The sequence below is a fragment of the Carcharodon carcharias genome, chromosome 19 (assembly GCF_017639515.1).
Source record: "Carcharodon carcharias isolate sCarCar2 chromosome 19, sCarCar2.pri, whole genome shotgun sequence".
NCBI classification, from domain to species: Eukaryota; Metazoa; Chordata; class Chondrichthyes; order Lamniformes; family Lamnidae; genus Carcharodon; species Carcharodon carcharias.
This window is the reverse complement of record NC_054485.1, coordinates 54961572-54976781: the sequence shown is the minus strand read 5'-3', so window position 1 is coordinate 54976781 and position 15210 is coordinate 54961572. Positions and strand designations below refer to the sequence as shown.

At 43.2% G+C, this 15210-nt stretch overlaps 1 long non-coding RNA gene across 1 annotated transcript in view; it reads left to right on the top strand.

Annotated features, from left to right (window-relative positions):
- Positions 1-708: 708 nt before the first annotated feature.
- Positions 709-15210, top strand: part of LOC121291113 — a 29791-nt gene continuing 15289 nt past the window's right edge. The window contains exon 1 of the long non-coding RNA XR_005945961.1: positions 709-949. This is a non-coding gene — a long non-coding RNA (uncharacterized LOC121291113). The remainder of the gene's footprint in view (positions 950-15210) is intronic.

Sequence of the window (15210 nt, the reverse complement as noted above, 5' to 3'; positions counted from 1 at the left end):
CCCTCCAGGCCAAACATCCTCTAACTTTCCCCACATGCACTAGTCCTGAACCTACACTCTCCTCTAGTTATTCTCCATCTCCCTCCTACTCTCGCTGAGCTCATCTCGCCTATGGAATTCACCTCGTGCTCCCTCAACTCATTTCCATTAAACTGCCAGCCACTCCACTTCCCCTTCCTGCTTTCCACATCAACTGATGTTGCCTATAACGCTTTCTACTCAGGTAGTCTCCAGTCTCCTGTAAATCTGCCTTCATTAGCCCTCTCCTCAAAAACAAGCCCCTAACCCTCTTTGTCCTTGAAAGCAACAGTCGCATCTCTCCAAAGTCCCAAAACATGTTAGACAAGATTTTAATGGTCAAGGGAGTCAAGGGTTATGGGGGGCAGACAGGAAAGTGGAACTGAGACCGCAACCAGATCAACCACGATCTTATTGAATGGTGGAGAAAACATGAAGGGCCAAATGGCCTCCTCCTGCTCCCATGTTCCTGGTTGCCTCCCAAATCTAAGCCTTTCTTCCCAGAACTCATGGAATTACATTACACAGGATATACAGCACAGAAATAGGTCATTTGATCCCACCAGTCCATGCCAACATTAATGCTTCACTTCAAACTACTGATGCATTTCCTCTATTTCCTTCTCCATCATATCCTTGTCTAGCTTCCCCTTAAATCCTTCCACTTACTTCAACCACTCCCTACGGTACTGAGTTCTACATTCTTGTTGTGTTATGTGCCTGCATGCCATTGTAATGTAAAGGTGCTATGACTGGAGCGCCTTTGTGGCTCTGTCTCAGGGTTTTGTAAAGAGTGAATAACCATTTCTTCAAGGGATAACCCACCATGGGGTTTTGAGGTTGGAGTGAAGAGCTGTGGCAGCCAGGACACTCGAAGGATGAAGGAGTCATGGCAACTGTCAGGAAAGTGAGTGCATACTGTTACAACCAGGTAAGAAGGAGTGAACTGGCTCCCCTTTATTCAGCCTCCTCAGTTGGTCACAACAAAGGTTTAAGTTTCCTTTTCATGCATTTTCTGAATCCAAATGTATTTAACTATTTAGGCTGTGAGCAATAAGGGGCCAATTAAACAAGATTTCTTGAGTCAAAGAAAGAACAAATTTATTAACCCCTAAGCTCAAGAAAATAAAATAATAAAAACACACACAGGTATCAGAAATAAGGGAAGCTGGAGTCCAATAAAAAATGTGAAGAGTATGGGTTTAAATGTCCTTTGATTGGCCTTGAGGTGTAGATTTTTAAATATTGCAGCTGGTTTGGAGTAGCTGGTTTTGTGGATGTGGTCAGGTGGAATTCTCTGCCCCAGAGGGCTATGGAGGCTCAGTCATTGAGTATGTTCAAGATTGAGATTAATAAATTTCTACATATTAAAAACATCAAGGGAGATGGAGATAATGCAGGAAAATGGTGTTGAAGTAGATCATCAGCCAGGAATTCACCAAGGCCCCTTAGACAACACCTTCCAAACCCACAACAACTACCAGCTAGAAGGTCAAGGGCAGCAGACACATGGGAAGACCACCACCTGGAAGTTCCCCTCCAAGTCACTCACCATTCTGACTTGGAAATATATCGCCATTCCTTCACTGTCACTGGGTCAAAATCCTGGAACTCCCTTCCTAACAGCACTGTGGGTGTTCCTACACCACATGGACTGCAGTGGTTCAAGAAGGCAGCTCACCACCACCTTCTCAAGGGCAACTGAAATTATTCCATTGAATGGCAGAGCAGACTCGAAGGGCTGAATGGCCTACTCCAGCTTCTATTTCTTATGCTCTTAAACATAAGATGTTGCAATTATTGCGAGATTTTGGATTGCTGGTATTTTTCTAGTTAAGTTAGCTCCTAAACCAAGTAATACACTTGTTCCGAGAGAAAGAGAGAGAGAGAGCTTTCAGTCTGTTTCCTCTGTTGAAGTCTTTTTTGCAATCTTTCTGCAGTGACTGCAGCCTGGCCTATTATGCTTCACTCATCGTGTATTTCCAAGGGGTTTTGGGTGGGTTTGTCTGTAGCAGCCATTGTTTTAATATCTGGCACTTTGCATTTTAATGACTCTTCCTTGACAGTGATAAGTTTTGATGGGTCTCTGAATTATATGAAATGTCTCTTTCTTTGCACTCCCCTGAAGATGGCTTGTTTGTATTTCACCTTCACCTTGGAAGGTGGTCCTGTATTTTAAGTAGTTTGTTCTGTCTCATTTCAAATCACAAAATCTCCAATCAGTTGAAAGTTTGAAAATCATGTTTTCAAAAGTGAAGTGGCATGGCCTCATGACAATATATGGAGGAACCTCTGACTATGGTCATAGAGCAGCTGAATGTTGGAGAAGTGGAAGCCCTTCCAGTTGATGGATCTCACCGACCGCTCATTGGGTACTTTGATGGCCAGATAATTGCAATCGATAATGCACTGCTCCTGTGGGAATCCAGAAATGGAGGTGAAACCCACTGCCCTCTGTGCCAACGAGGTCCTATCTGTCTGGAACTGAATGTACTGTCCAACTTTTGCATAAAGGGCATTAGTGACCTGCGAGATGCAGTAGTGTGCAGCCATTTGCTGGTCTGCAGCTGATCATCAGAAAGAGCCAGAGGCGAAGAGGTTTAATGTCATGGTGCCTTTGATGATTACTGACAGGGCATGGTGAATGGTGCTGCATGGTGCGAGTTCTTCCATGACAAGGGCACAAATCTCCATGACCATCTGTCCGGAGAGTCGCAGGCTCCTGTGATGCCTTGTCTTGGTCATCTCAGAGTAGCTCCTTCTTCGCTGGTAGATCCTGTTCTGGGAGTATTACCTCCGTGGCCTTCCTGCCTCCTTTACCTTTCCACTGCCCTCCTGATACCTGGGATCTGCCCTTCCTGTGCAGGATGTTGTTCCTCATCACTACTGCATCCGGAATTTGAGCATTGTGCTTCTATTTCTGGCTTCCTTATGATCAGGCCCCACAATAATGTCCAGAAATCTTGGTCCCTCTTGCATGCTTGCAATGCCAGGAGAGTGTGAAACCCCTTCCTTGCCTGAGCATGTGGTCAAGATTCTCCCGTAACCTGTGCAGAGCCCATGGTACTTGGGTACCAATGGCTGAGTAATGTCCTGGAGCTGAGATGACTGACCTCCAACAACCACAAATATCTTCCTTTGTGCTAGGTATGATTCTAACCAGTGGAGAGTTTTCCCCCTGATTCCCATTGACTCCAGTTTTACTCAGTCTCCTTGAAGCCACACTTGGTTAAATGCTGCCTTGATGTCAAGGACAGTCCCGCTCACCTCACCTTGGGAGTTCAGCACTTTTATTTATGTTTGAACCAAGGCTGTAATGAGGTCAGGAGCTGAGTGGCCCTGGCAGAACCCAAACTGGGCATCAGTGAGCAGGTTATTGCTAAGCAAATGCCGCTTGATAGCACCATTACTTTACTGATGATCGAGAGTAGACTGATGGGGTGATAATTGGTCAGGTTGGAACTGTCCTGCTTTTTGTGTACAGGACATACCCGGGCAATTTTCCATATAGCCAGGTAGATGCCAGAGTTGTAACATCACTGGTACAGCTTGGCTAGAGGCGCGGCAAGTTCTGCAGCACAAGCCTTCAGTACTATTGCTGGAATATTGTCAGGGCCCATAGCCCTTGCAGTATCCAGTGCCTTCAGCCATTTCTTGATATCACGTGGTGTGAATTGATTTGGCTGAAGACTGACATCTGTGTTGCTAGGATTTCCAGAGGAGGCTGAGATGGATCATCCACTCGTCACTTCTGGCTGAAGATTGTTTTTGCAAATGCTTTAGCCTTATCTTTTGTTCTGCTGTGCCGGGCTCCTCCTTCATTGAGGATGGGGATATTTGTGGAACCTCCTCCTCCAGTGAGTTGTTTAATTGTCCACCACCATTCAAAGCTGGATGTGGCAGGAATGCAGAACTTAGATCTGATCTGTTGGTTGTGGGATTGTTTAGCTCTGTCTACCACTTGCTGCTTATGCTGTTTGGCATGCACGTAGTCCTGTGCTATAGCTTCACCAGGTTGACACCTCATTTTTGGTTATGCCTGGTGTTGCTCCTGGCATGCCCTCCTGCATTCTTCATTGAACCAGGGATGATCCCCTGGCTTGATGGTAATGGTAGAGTGGGGGATATGCTATACCATGAGGTTACAGATTGTGTTCGTATACAATTATGCTGCTGCTGATGGCCCACAATACCTCATGGATGCCCAGTCTTGAGTTGCTGGACTTGTTTGAAATCTTTCCCATTTAGCATGGTGGTAGTGTCACACAACACGATGGAGGGTATCATCAGTCTGAAGGCACGACTTGGTCTCCGCAATGACTGTGCAGCGGTCACTCCTACCGACACTGTCATGGACAGATGCATCTGCAGCAGGCAGGTTGGTGGGAACGAAGCCAAGCTTGTTTTTCCTCTTGTTGGTTCCCTCACCACCTGCCACAGACCCACTCTAGCAACTCTATCCTTTAGGGCTCAGCCACCTCGGTCAGTAGTGATGCTACTGAGCCACTCTTGGTGATGGACATTGAAGTTCCCCGCCCAGAGTACATTCTGTGGCCTTGCCACCCTCAGTGCTTCCTCCAAGTTATATTCAACTTGAAGGGGTATTGATTCATCAGCTGAAGAAGGGCAGTACGTGGTAATCAGCAGGAGGTTTCTTTACCCATGTTTGTCCTGATGCCATGAGACTTCATGGGGTCTGGAGTCAATGTTGAGGACTCCCAGGGCAACTCCCTCTAACTGTATATCACTGTGCCACCACGTCTGCTGGGTCTGTCCTGCCAGTGGGAAGCCGGAGGGTGGATCTAATAGAAACCTATAAAATTCTAACAGGACGAGACAGCGTGTAAAATTGAAGCACATGGGATTGGGGGAAGTGTATTGAGATGGTTAGAAAACTGATTGGCAGACAGGAAACAAAGAGTAGGAATAAATGGGTCTTTTTCCAAATGGCAGGCAGTGACTAGTGGGGTACCGCAGGGATATGTGCTGGGACCCCAGCTATTCACAATATATATTAATGGTTTAGGTGAGGGAGCTAAATGTAATATCTCCAAATTTGCAGATGACGCAAAGCTGGGTGGGAGGGTGAGCTGTGAGGAGGATGCAGAGATACTTCAAGGTGATTTGGATAAGCTAACTGAGTGGGCAAATACATGGCAGATGCAGTATAATGTGGATAAATGTGAGGTTATCCGCTTTGGGAGCAAAAACAGGAAGGCAGATTATTATCTGAATGGCTATAACTTGAGAGAGGGGAATGTGCAATGAGACCTAGATGTCGTCATACACCAGTTTCTGAAGAAAGCAGGTACAGCAGGCGGTAAAGAAGGCAAATGGTAGGTTGGGCTTCACAGCCAGAGGATTCGAGTACAGGAACAAGGATGTCTTGCTGCAATTATACAGGGCCTTGGTGAGACCACGCACCTGGAATATTGTGTGCAGTTTTGGTCTCCTTACCTGAGAAAGGATGTACTTATTATAGAGGGAATGCAGCGAAGATTGACCAGACTGATTCCTGGGATGGTGGGACTGACATATGAGGAGAGATTGAGACGGTTAGGATTATATTCGCTGGAGTTCAGAAGAATGAGGGGGGATCTAATAGAAACTTATAAAATTCTAACAGGACTTGACAGAGTAGATGCAGGAAGGATGTTCCTGACGGTGGGGGAGTCCAGAACCAGGGATCACAGTCTGAGGATATGTGGTAGACCATTTAGGGCTGACAGGAGGAGAAATTTCTTCATCCAGAGAGTAGTTAGCCTGTGGAATTCATTACCTCAGAAAGTAGTTGAAGCCAAAACATTGTATGTTTTCAAGAAGGAGTCAGATATAGCTCTTGGGGTGAAAGGGATCAAAGGATATGGGGAGAAAGCTGGAGCAGGCTATTGAATTGGATGATCAGCCATGATCATAATGAATGGTGGAGCAGGCTAGAAGGGCTGAATGGCCTACTCCTGCTCCTATTTTCTATGTTTCTATGTTTTGTATGAAATACCCAGGGATGGTGATAGTAGAGTTTGGGACATTATCTGTAAGGTATGATTCCGTGAGGGTGACTATGTCAGGCTGTTGCTTGACTAGTCTGTGAGACAGCTATTCCAATTTTGGCACTAACCCTCAGATGTTAGCAATGAGGACTTTGCAGGGTTGACAGGGCTGCGATTGCTGTGGTCGTTTCTGGTGGCTCAATGCTGGGTAGTCTGTCCGGTTTCATTCCTTTTTTGTGTCTTTGTAGCGGTTTGTTACAACTGAGTAGCTTGCTAGGCCATTTCAGAAGGCATTTAAGGGTCAACCACATTGCTGTGGAGCTGGAGTCACATAGGCCAGACCAGATAAGGATGACAGGTTTCCTTCTCTGAAGGACATTAGTGAACCAAATGGGTTTTTACAAAAATCGGCAATGGTTTCATGGTCATCATTGGGTTTTTAATTCAATGGGTAGAATCTTCAGCTTGGTGAGCGGGAACGGGGTCCGCTCGCTGAGGTGTAACATGACGCAAGGTGATGTCGGGCGTGCTTCCCAACATCACCGCGTGTCATTCAGGTTTTCAAGCGGGCACGCAGCTAAGCTGTCAATGGTCTATTAAGGCCATTTAACAAGCAATTAAATTACTGAACTGAGCTGCCCATCCAACCTTCAGGTTGGCAGGCAGGCGAATAGCCTAGGCGGCCTTCACATTTTTCATGGAACCTCATCCATGGGTGGGATGAGGATTCATGGACATTTTTAAAGTGTTGGAAATTTTTTATTTACATTAATGGACATCTCCCAGCTCATGTGATAGTTTCACATGAGGGGACATGTCCTTAAAATCTTTTCCTCCCTTTATTCAACGTTTTATATATGAAACTAATCTCCCTGAGGCAGCTCTGTGCAAAAACAGGAAGGCAGATTATTATCTGAATGGTTATAACTTGAGAGAGGGGAATGTACAACGAGACCTGGATGTCCTCATACACCAGTGTATGTGTCACACTGGGGGAGCCTTAATTGGCCTGCCCATGCAAATGGCAGTGCCCAGCTGTGTGCCTGTCCCTGCACTAACCCCCAATCGGAGAAAATTCTCCTCCAGATTTGATTGAATTGAAATTCCATCCTCTGCCATGGCTGGAATTTGAACTCAGGTCCCCAGAGCCTTGGTTCTCTGGGTTATTAGTATTACAATACCACTATTCCATCGCCTATCTGCCTTGAAGCATGGTCATATAATTGACAAATGAATTTCAGTATAAATAAATGTGAGGTATTACATTTTGCAAGAAAATTAAGGATGTTGATATTACTTAGAAAATAAGAATCTAAACGGGGTAGAGAGCAAATGGACCTGGGAATACGAACACATAAATGACTAAAAGTAGCTTCACAGGTTAACAAGGCCAGAAAAAAGTAACCAAACATTGGGGATTATTTCGAGGGGGAGAGAATTGAAAAGTAAAGAAATTTTGCAAAACATTCATGTTCACTAGGGGGTGGGAACAGACTTAGGCAAGTACTGAAAGTGACAGTGCTGACCAGCCTGCCAGCTTTCCACCTCCATTCCTGCTGCACTTTAGCTAGCTTAATTGGAGTTATTTCCAAATTGGATGGGTTCTTGGGGCTGGCCTTACCCGCCCCCCTCACCCCCATAACCCCGATGTAACTGCCATCAATAACACAGTCTATTTTCATCTCCTAATATTGCCTTATCTATCACTCCCTTCCTGCTGAAATTTTCATCCATGTATTTCTCACCTCTAGATTTGATTATTCCAATGCACTCTTGGCAGGCCACCCATATTCTATCCTTGAGAAACTTGAGACCATACAAAACTCTACTCCCCATGTCTTAACTCATGCAAAATCCTATCACCTATCACTCCTGTGCTAACTGAGCTACATATTCTCCTAGGTGAACAACACCTCAATTTTTAAAATTCTTACCTTTGTTTCCTCTATCTCAATCTCTTATCCTATGTATATTTTGTGCTCATTCCCTGTGTCTATCTGTGATCTCTGCTGGTTGGAGTCATACTTAGCACAAAGGAAGAAGGTTGTGGTTGTTGGAGGTCAATCATCTCAGCTCCAGGACATCACAGCAGGAGTTCCTCAGGGTAGTGTCCTGGGCCTAACCATCTTCAGCTGCTTCATCAATGACTTTCCTTCCATCATAAGGTCAGAAGTGGGGATGTTCGCTGATGATTGCACAATGTTCAGCACCATTCGCAACTCCTCAGATACTTGAAGCAGTCCAGGTCCTAATGCAGCAAGACCTGGACAATATCTAGGTTTGGACTGACAAGTGACAAATAACATTCATGCCATACAAGTGCAAGGCAATGACCATTTCCAACAAGAGAGAATCCCCTTTACGTTCAATGGGATTACCATTGTTGCATCCCTCACTAACAACGTCCTGGGGATTACCATTGACCAGGAACTGAACTGGACTAGCCATATAAATACTGTGGTTACAAGAGCAGGTAGACTCTAGAAATGCTGCAGTGAGTAACTCACCCCCTGATTCCCCAAAGCCTGTCCACCATCTACAAGGCAGTGGTCAGGAGTGTGATGGAATACCCTCCACTTGATTGGTTGAGTGCAGTTCCAACAAGACTCAAGAAGCTTGACACTATCCAGGACAAATCGGCCCGCTTGATTGGCACCCCACAAATATTTACTCTATTCACCAGCGACGCACAGTAGCAGCAGTGTGTACCATCTACAAGATGCACTGCAGGAACTCACCAAGGCCCCTTCAACAGCACCTTCCAAACCCACAATTACTACCATCTAGAAGGACCAGGCCAGCAGACACATGGGAACACCTCCACCGGGAATTCCCCTCCAAATCATTCACCACCCTTACTTGCAAATATATCGCCGTTCCTTCACTGTCACTGGGTCAAAATCCTGGAACTCTCTTCCTAGAGGCACTGTGGGTGTACACCACATGGATTGCAGTGGTTCAAGATGGCAGCTCACCACCACCTTCTCAAGGGCAATGAGCAATGGGCAATAAATGCTGGCCTAGTCAGCGTGCCCACATTCCATGAATGCATAAAAAAAATTCCCTCTTCCTTTATCTGATCCTGCAGTTTCCCTCTATTTGTGTGCATCTGTGGCTCCCTCTCTTTCTCTCTGAACCTGAGATTTTCTTTCTTTCTCTCACTGTCTCTATACTCACCAGGTTGCACTTATCTCTCTCTCTCTCGCTCTCTGTCTTGCTCTGTCCTGATTTGTGGTTTTGTTGATTTTTGGAATTGAAATTCCATTCTTGGAACATTGGCGACACATTGCTTTCTCCACTGTACATTTTGCTGATGGACAGACCGGATGTCCCCGGATTATCTGCTGTGTTCTTATTTGATTGCAGATGGTGTATGCCCAGCACAATTTACACATGTTTGAAATGTGGAGACTGATGTGTACGTTTTAGAAATATATTTTTGTAACCATTTCAACAGAAACTACAATCTTGTGTCAATACAAAGAAATAAGGATCCACGATACAGGAGTCAAACCCTTGCAGTTTTTTAAAGGTTATAAGCTATACACAGCTAAAACGTGGTGATGCTGAGCATGTTACATCCAGTCAGCTCAACTTTCTAGATCTCTTCCTTTTGTTTAACCATCTAACTTTGGTTACAATGATCTCTCCTGTTAAGCTGAACTTCACCTTGGCTAAAGGTCATTACATCACCTTCTCTATGGTCAACGCTCTTGATTTTAGATTGGTATTTTGAGGTAATAATAAAGACTCAATAAGGCTCCACAGCACAACCGCAGAATGTAATAGAAACCATCATTTCTATTTATATGCACAGAAAAGAATAAACATAAGAATCCATGAGAAGATTATAGCTGTCCGTGGCATTTTTATTAGATGACAGTTACAGCCTCACAGATTAGTTGACACTCTACAGATATCTTCTGTTTCACCAAGTCACTGAAGAAGCTAAAGTTCACTCCCAAAAACAAATTTCCAATTTAAAATGGATTTGGAATACAACAGCTTCATCTCCTCTAACAATGGTTTCCTGACAGGAGCAAACATGTACTGGTATCACTCTTAAAGCAACATTTACATTTCTTGTTGACTGTAGATTATGGAGTTGTGCTGAGCTGAAGCAGGAGGATACTGATGTGTAGGGAACAGGGAGGTCAGCCTACTTCAGGCGACGTGCCTCAAATAGTAGTGATACAGCAGTAAAGAGCAAACATTCAATAGGGGACTAATTGATCCATTTCAGGAAACAAGCACTGTGCAATGCAAAGCAACCAAATGCAGCCCAAAAACCAGGATGAATCACGTCAAAAAGAGATTTTATAGTTTAACAACAACATCCATTTTTGCGTCAGCCTTGACTCAGCGACAGCACACTTTCCCCAAGTCAGAAGGTTGTGGGTTCAAGCTCCATTCAAGAGATTTCAATAGTTAATCTAGTTGAACACCTTCCTAATCCCAATACCCTGCCTACTCCTTTCTCTTCTCTGCTCTGCAAGTTTCTCTTTCCTGCCCCAGCTTCCTTGGCTTTTCTCTCTTGCTCCCCCACAGTGCCAATTGCTTCTAATACTTCCCCAGTTTTTAATCTTTGTAAAATCTGCCAATGTGTTGAAATGACTTGAGGCTTTCCTAAGGCTTTTAGGATGTTTCTGTCCATTGTGGCCCTCACTCTAGATTTGGTGTACATGTAATGTTTCTCTCCCTCAGTTAATGAGCTGTCTTGATACATTTGAGACTGGTGTTGTCAACAGTTATGACAATGCATTTAAGCTGGAGAATTGTGTGCTATTTGCACTTGACTTTCCATGAGGCACTTGCACCTGTCCTTGACCATTTAAATTTAACTAGAAGCTGTAGACAAAAATCAGACAAAAATTGATGTCAATCCAACAAAGGAAAATTAGGACACACTTAGTCACAGTGGTAGTGTTTGAAAGGAGCAGAGAGAGCTGGAAAGGTGGAGAAGCTTAGGGAGGGAATTCAAAGGAAGAAAAATGTAAAATGAAAAATAAACAATGATGATGGAAAATGAAATGAGAAAGAAATGAGAAAGACAGAAAAAAATTCAGGCAAATTAATAGAAAGTCAGAATAGGAAAAGTAAGTGAGACAGAAAGAGGGAGAGAAAAAGAGAGATGCTGGCAGAAAAAGAGAAATAAGGAGACAGTAAGGCAGACAAAGAGTGGTGGAAAGGAAATTTGTTTTGTGGGATGCAACAGAGAAAGGCTTTCCTTTGGCCTTCCAAATCTGATGTTGCTTATCTTCCATCTTTTTAAACTACTGGGCTGGATCAGACAAGATGCAGTTCTGTAGTTTGCGCTGAATCCAACACTGCCCATCATTAGTCCTTCTCAATGCCTGTACCATTGAACTGTTATTTGCAGAAAATGACTTATAATTGAGAATGATGATGGTCAAAGTGTGTCACTAAATTCTTTTGTGCTATATTTAACCTATTATACATATTAAGTAGCATTAGGTAACTTTAAATTGGTTCCATTTAATCTTTCTGAAATTTATGGTTGTAATTGAGCCTTGACTGCCAAGTCTATAAAATAAAGTTATCTATTGATCTTCTGTACAGCAATCAGCTGCGCTTATCGAGTACTGACTGGGAACAAAACCTTCTTGTGCGTTTATCTTGTACAAGTACAAAAGATAAACACAAAAACAGAAGGATTCTAGTTCGTGTTGCCTTCCTCCCTACTATGGAACTGCCAATAAATTCTTACAGCAGCTAGAAAAAAAAACAGCCTTTCCAAGGCTGAAATCACAAGGCTGCTGGGGCAAAAAAAAGACTATTTATACCCTAATCCTACATTGGTTCTTGGTTAAGCAATGCCTCAATTTTAAAATTCTCACCTTTGTTTTCAAATCTCATCATAGGTTCCCTCCTTATCTGCTCAGATATATATGAACATATGAACCATGAGCAGGAGTAGGCCATTCAGTCTGCCATTTAATAAGATCATGGCTGATCTGATAGTAACATTAATCTGCATCTTCCTTATCCCTGATAACCTATCATCCCCTTGCTTACCAAGAATTTCTCCACCTCTGCCTTAAAAATATCCAAAGACTCTGCTTCCACTGCCTTTTCAGGAAAAGAGTTCCTAAGACTCACGACTCTCTGAGAGAAAGAATTTCATCCCATCTCTGTTTTAAATGGGCAACCCCTTATTTTCAAATAGTGACCCCCTAGTTCTAGATTCTCCCACAAGAAGAAACATCCTCTCCACATCCACTTTGTCAAGACCCTTCATGATCTTATACGTTTCAATCAAGTCGCTTTTCACTCTTCTAAACCCCAGCAGATATAAACCTAGCCCGTACAACCTTTCATCATAAAAACAACCCACCCATTCCTGGTAGTAGTCTGGTAAACCTTCTCTGAACTGCTTCCAACACATTTACATCCTTCCTTAAATAAGGGAACCAATACTATACACAGCTCCTGATGTGATCTCATTAGTGACCTGTATAACTGAAGCATAACCTCCCGACTTTTGTATTCAGTTCCTCACACAAGAAATGATAACATTCTATTAGCTTTCCTAATTACTTGCTTTACCTTCATACTATTCTTTTGTGATTTATGCAGTAAAACACCCAGACCCCTCTGCATCCCAGAGCTCTACAATCTCTCACCATTTAGATAATATGCTTCTCTTTTATTCTTCTTGCCAAAATGGACAATTTCACATTTTCCCACAGTATACTCCATCTGCCAGATCTTTGCCCACTCACTTAACCAATCTATATCTTTTTGTCCTATATCTCCTTATGTCCTCTTCACCACTTACTTTCCTGCCTATCTTTATGTCATCAGCAAATATGGCAACTATCCCATCCATCCCTCCATCCACGTCATTTATATAAATTGTAAACCGTTGAAGTCCCAGCACTGATCCCTGTGGTACATCATTCGTTACATCTTGCCAACCTAGAAAAGACCCATTTATGCCTACTCTCTGCTTCCTGTTAGCCAGCTAATCTCTATCCATGCCAATATGTTAACCCCTATGCCATGAGCTTTCTGTACCTTCCCTTTTTGAATAATGGAGTTACATTTGCTGCCTTCCAATCCAATGGAACCTTCTCCGAATCTGCGGAGTTTCAGAGAATTAAAACCAATGCATCGACTATCTCACTAGCCACTTCCCTCAATAACCTAGAATGAAGCCCATCAGGTCCCGAACACATGTCAGCCTGCAGCTCCATCAGCTTTCTCAGTACCACTTCTCTGGTAATTGTAATTTTCCTGAGTTCCTCCTTCCCTTCCATTTCCTGATTTATAGCTGCTTCTGGAATATTACTTGTTCAATACCTGTTGAATTCATCTGCCATTTCCTTGTTTTGCATTATCAATTCTCCAGACTCATTTCCTATAGGGCTAACACTCACTTTGTTAACTCATTTCTTTTTAAAAATATTTATAGAAACTCTAGCTATTTGTTTTTATATTTCTGGCTAGCTTTCTCTGTACTTTAATATTTCCCCCCTTTTAATCTTTTAGTCATCCTTTGCTGTTCCTTAAAATCTGTCCAATCTTCTGGACTTCCACCTATCTTTGCAATAATCACTTACTTTTTCTTTAAGTTTGATACTATCTTTAACATTTCTAATTAACCGTGGATGGTGTGACTGCCCCTTGGACATTTTTTACTCATTGGAATGTATCTATTCTGTGTTTTCAGAAGTATCTCCTTAATTATTTGCCATTGCATCCCTATTGACCTATCCCTTAACATAATTTGTCAGTTTATTTTAGCCAGGTTTGCTTTCATACCTTCATAACTGCCCTTACTTAAGTTTAAAAAACAGCCTTGGACCCACTCCTCTCACCCTTAAACTGAAAGTAAATTTCAATCATATTATGATCACTGCTACCTATGACATCATTAATCAATCCCAACTCGTTGCACAATACCAGGTCTAGTATAGCCTACTTTCTGGTTGGCTCCAGAACGTGCTGTTCTAAGAAACTATCCCAGAAACATTCTATGAACTCCTTATCCAGGCTACCTTTTTCCACCTGACTTTTATAGCCTGTATGTAGATTAAAATCTCCCTTGATTATTGCTGTGCCTTTCTGACAAGCTCCCATTATGCTTTCCTTTATGCTGCATCCTACCATGTGGTTACTATTAGGAGTCCTGTACACGACTCCCACAAATAACTTCTTTACGATTTCTCATCCCTACCCAAACTATTTCCACATCCTGGTTTCCTGAACTTAGATCATCCCTCTCTATTGTACTAATGCCATCATTAACTAACAGTGCCACCCCTCCACCTTTTCCTTGCTTCCTGTCCTACCTAACTGCCCTATATCTATTAATATTCAGGTTCCAATCCAAGTCCTCCTGCAGCCATGTCTCTGTGTCAAACCCTAATTATTTAATTCTATGTGCACTCTCAGTTCATCTGTTTTGTTTCGAATGCTGCGTGCGTTCAGATACAGAGCCTTTAGTTTTATCCTTTTATTCTTTTTCTAGCCTCAAGTCTCATCTGTTGATTTACTGTTAGATTTGTACCCTTTATCCCTTCCTGTCTGGTCTGTTTTTATTTCCTGTAATAATATAATACCTTTCTCTTTTACCTTGTCTCTACTCTTTGATTTACCACACCTTCCCAAATTTGTACCCTTGCCCCACCTACTTAGTTTTAAACCCTCTCTACTTCCCTAGTTATGCGGCTTGCAAGAACACTGGTCCCAGCATGGTTCAGGTGTAGATTGTCCCAACGGTACAGATTCCACTTTCCCCAATATTGGTGCTAGTGCCCCACAAAACGGAACCCACTTCTCCCACACCAGGCTTTGAGCCATGCATTCATCCCCCTAATCTGATTTGCATGTGGCTCAGGTAATAATCAGAGATTATGACCTTTGAGGTTCAGCTTCTTCATTTGGTGCTCATACTGACTATGCAGAACCTCCTTCTTTGTCCTGCCTATGTTGTTGGTACTTACATTGACGACAATGACCTTTCCACTGCAAGTTCCTCTCCAGGCGTGAGCAGATGTCCCAAACCCTGGACGGGGCAGGCAACATAGCCACCTGGACTCATGCTTTTTGCTGCAGAGAATGGTGTTAATTCCTCTGATTATACTATCCCATACTACCACTACATTCCTTGTAACCCCCCCTGCTTGAATGGCTTCCTGTACCGTGGTGCAATGGCCAGTTCGCTCATCCACCCTGC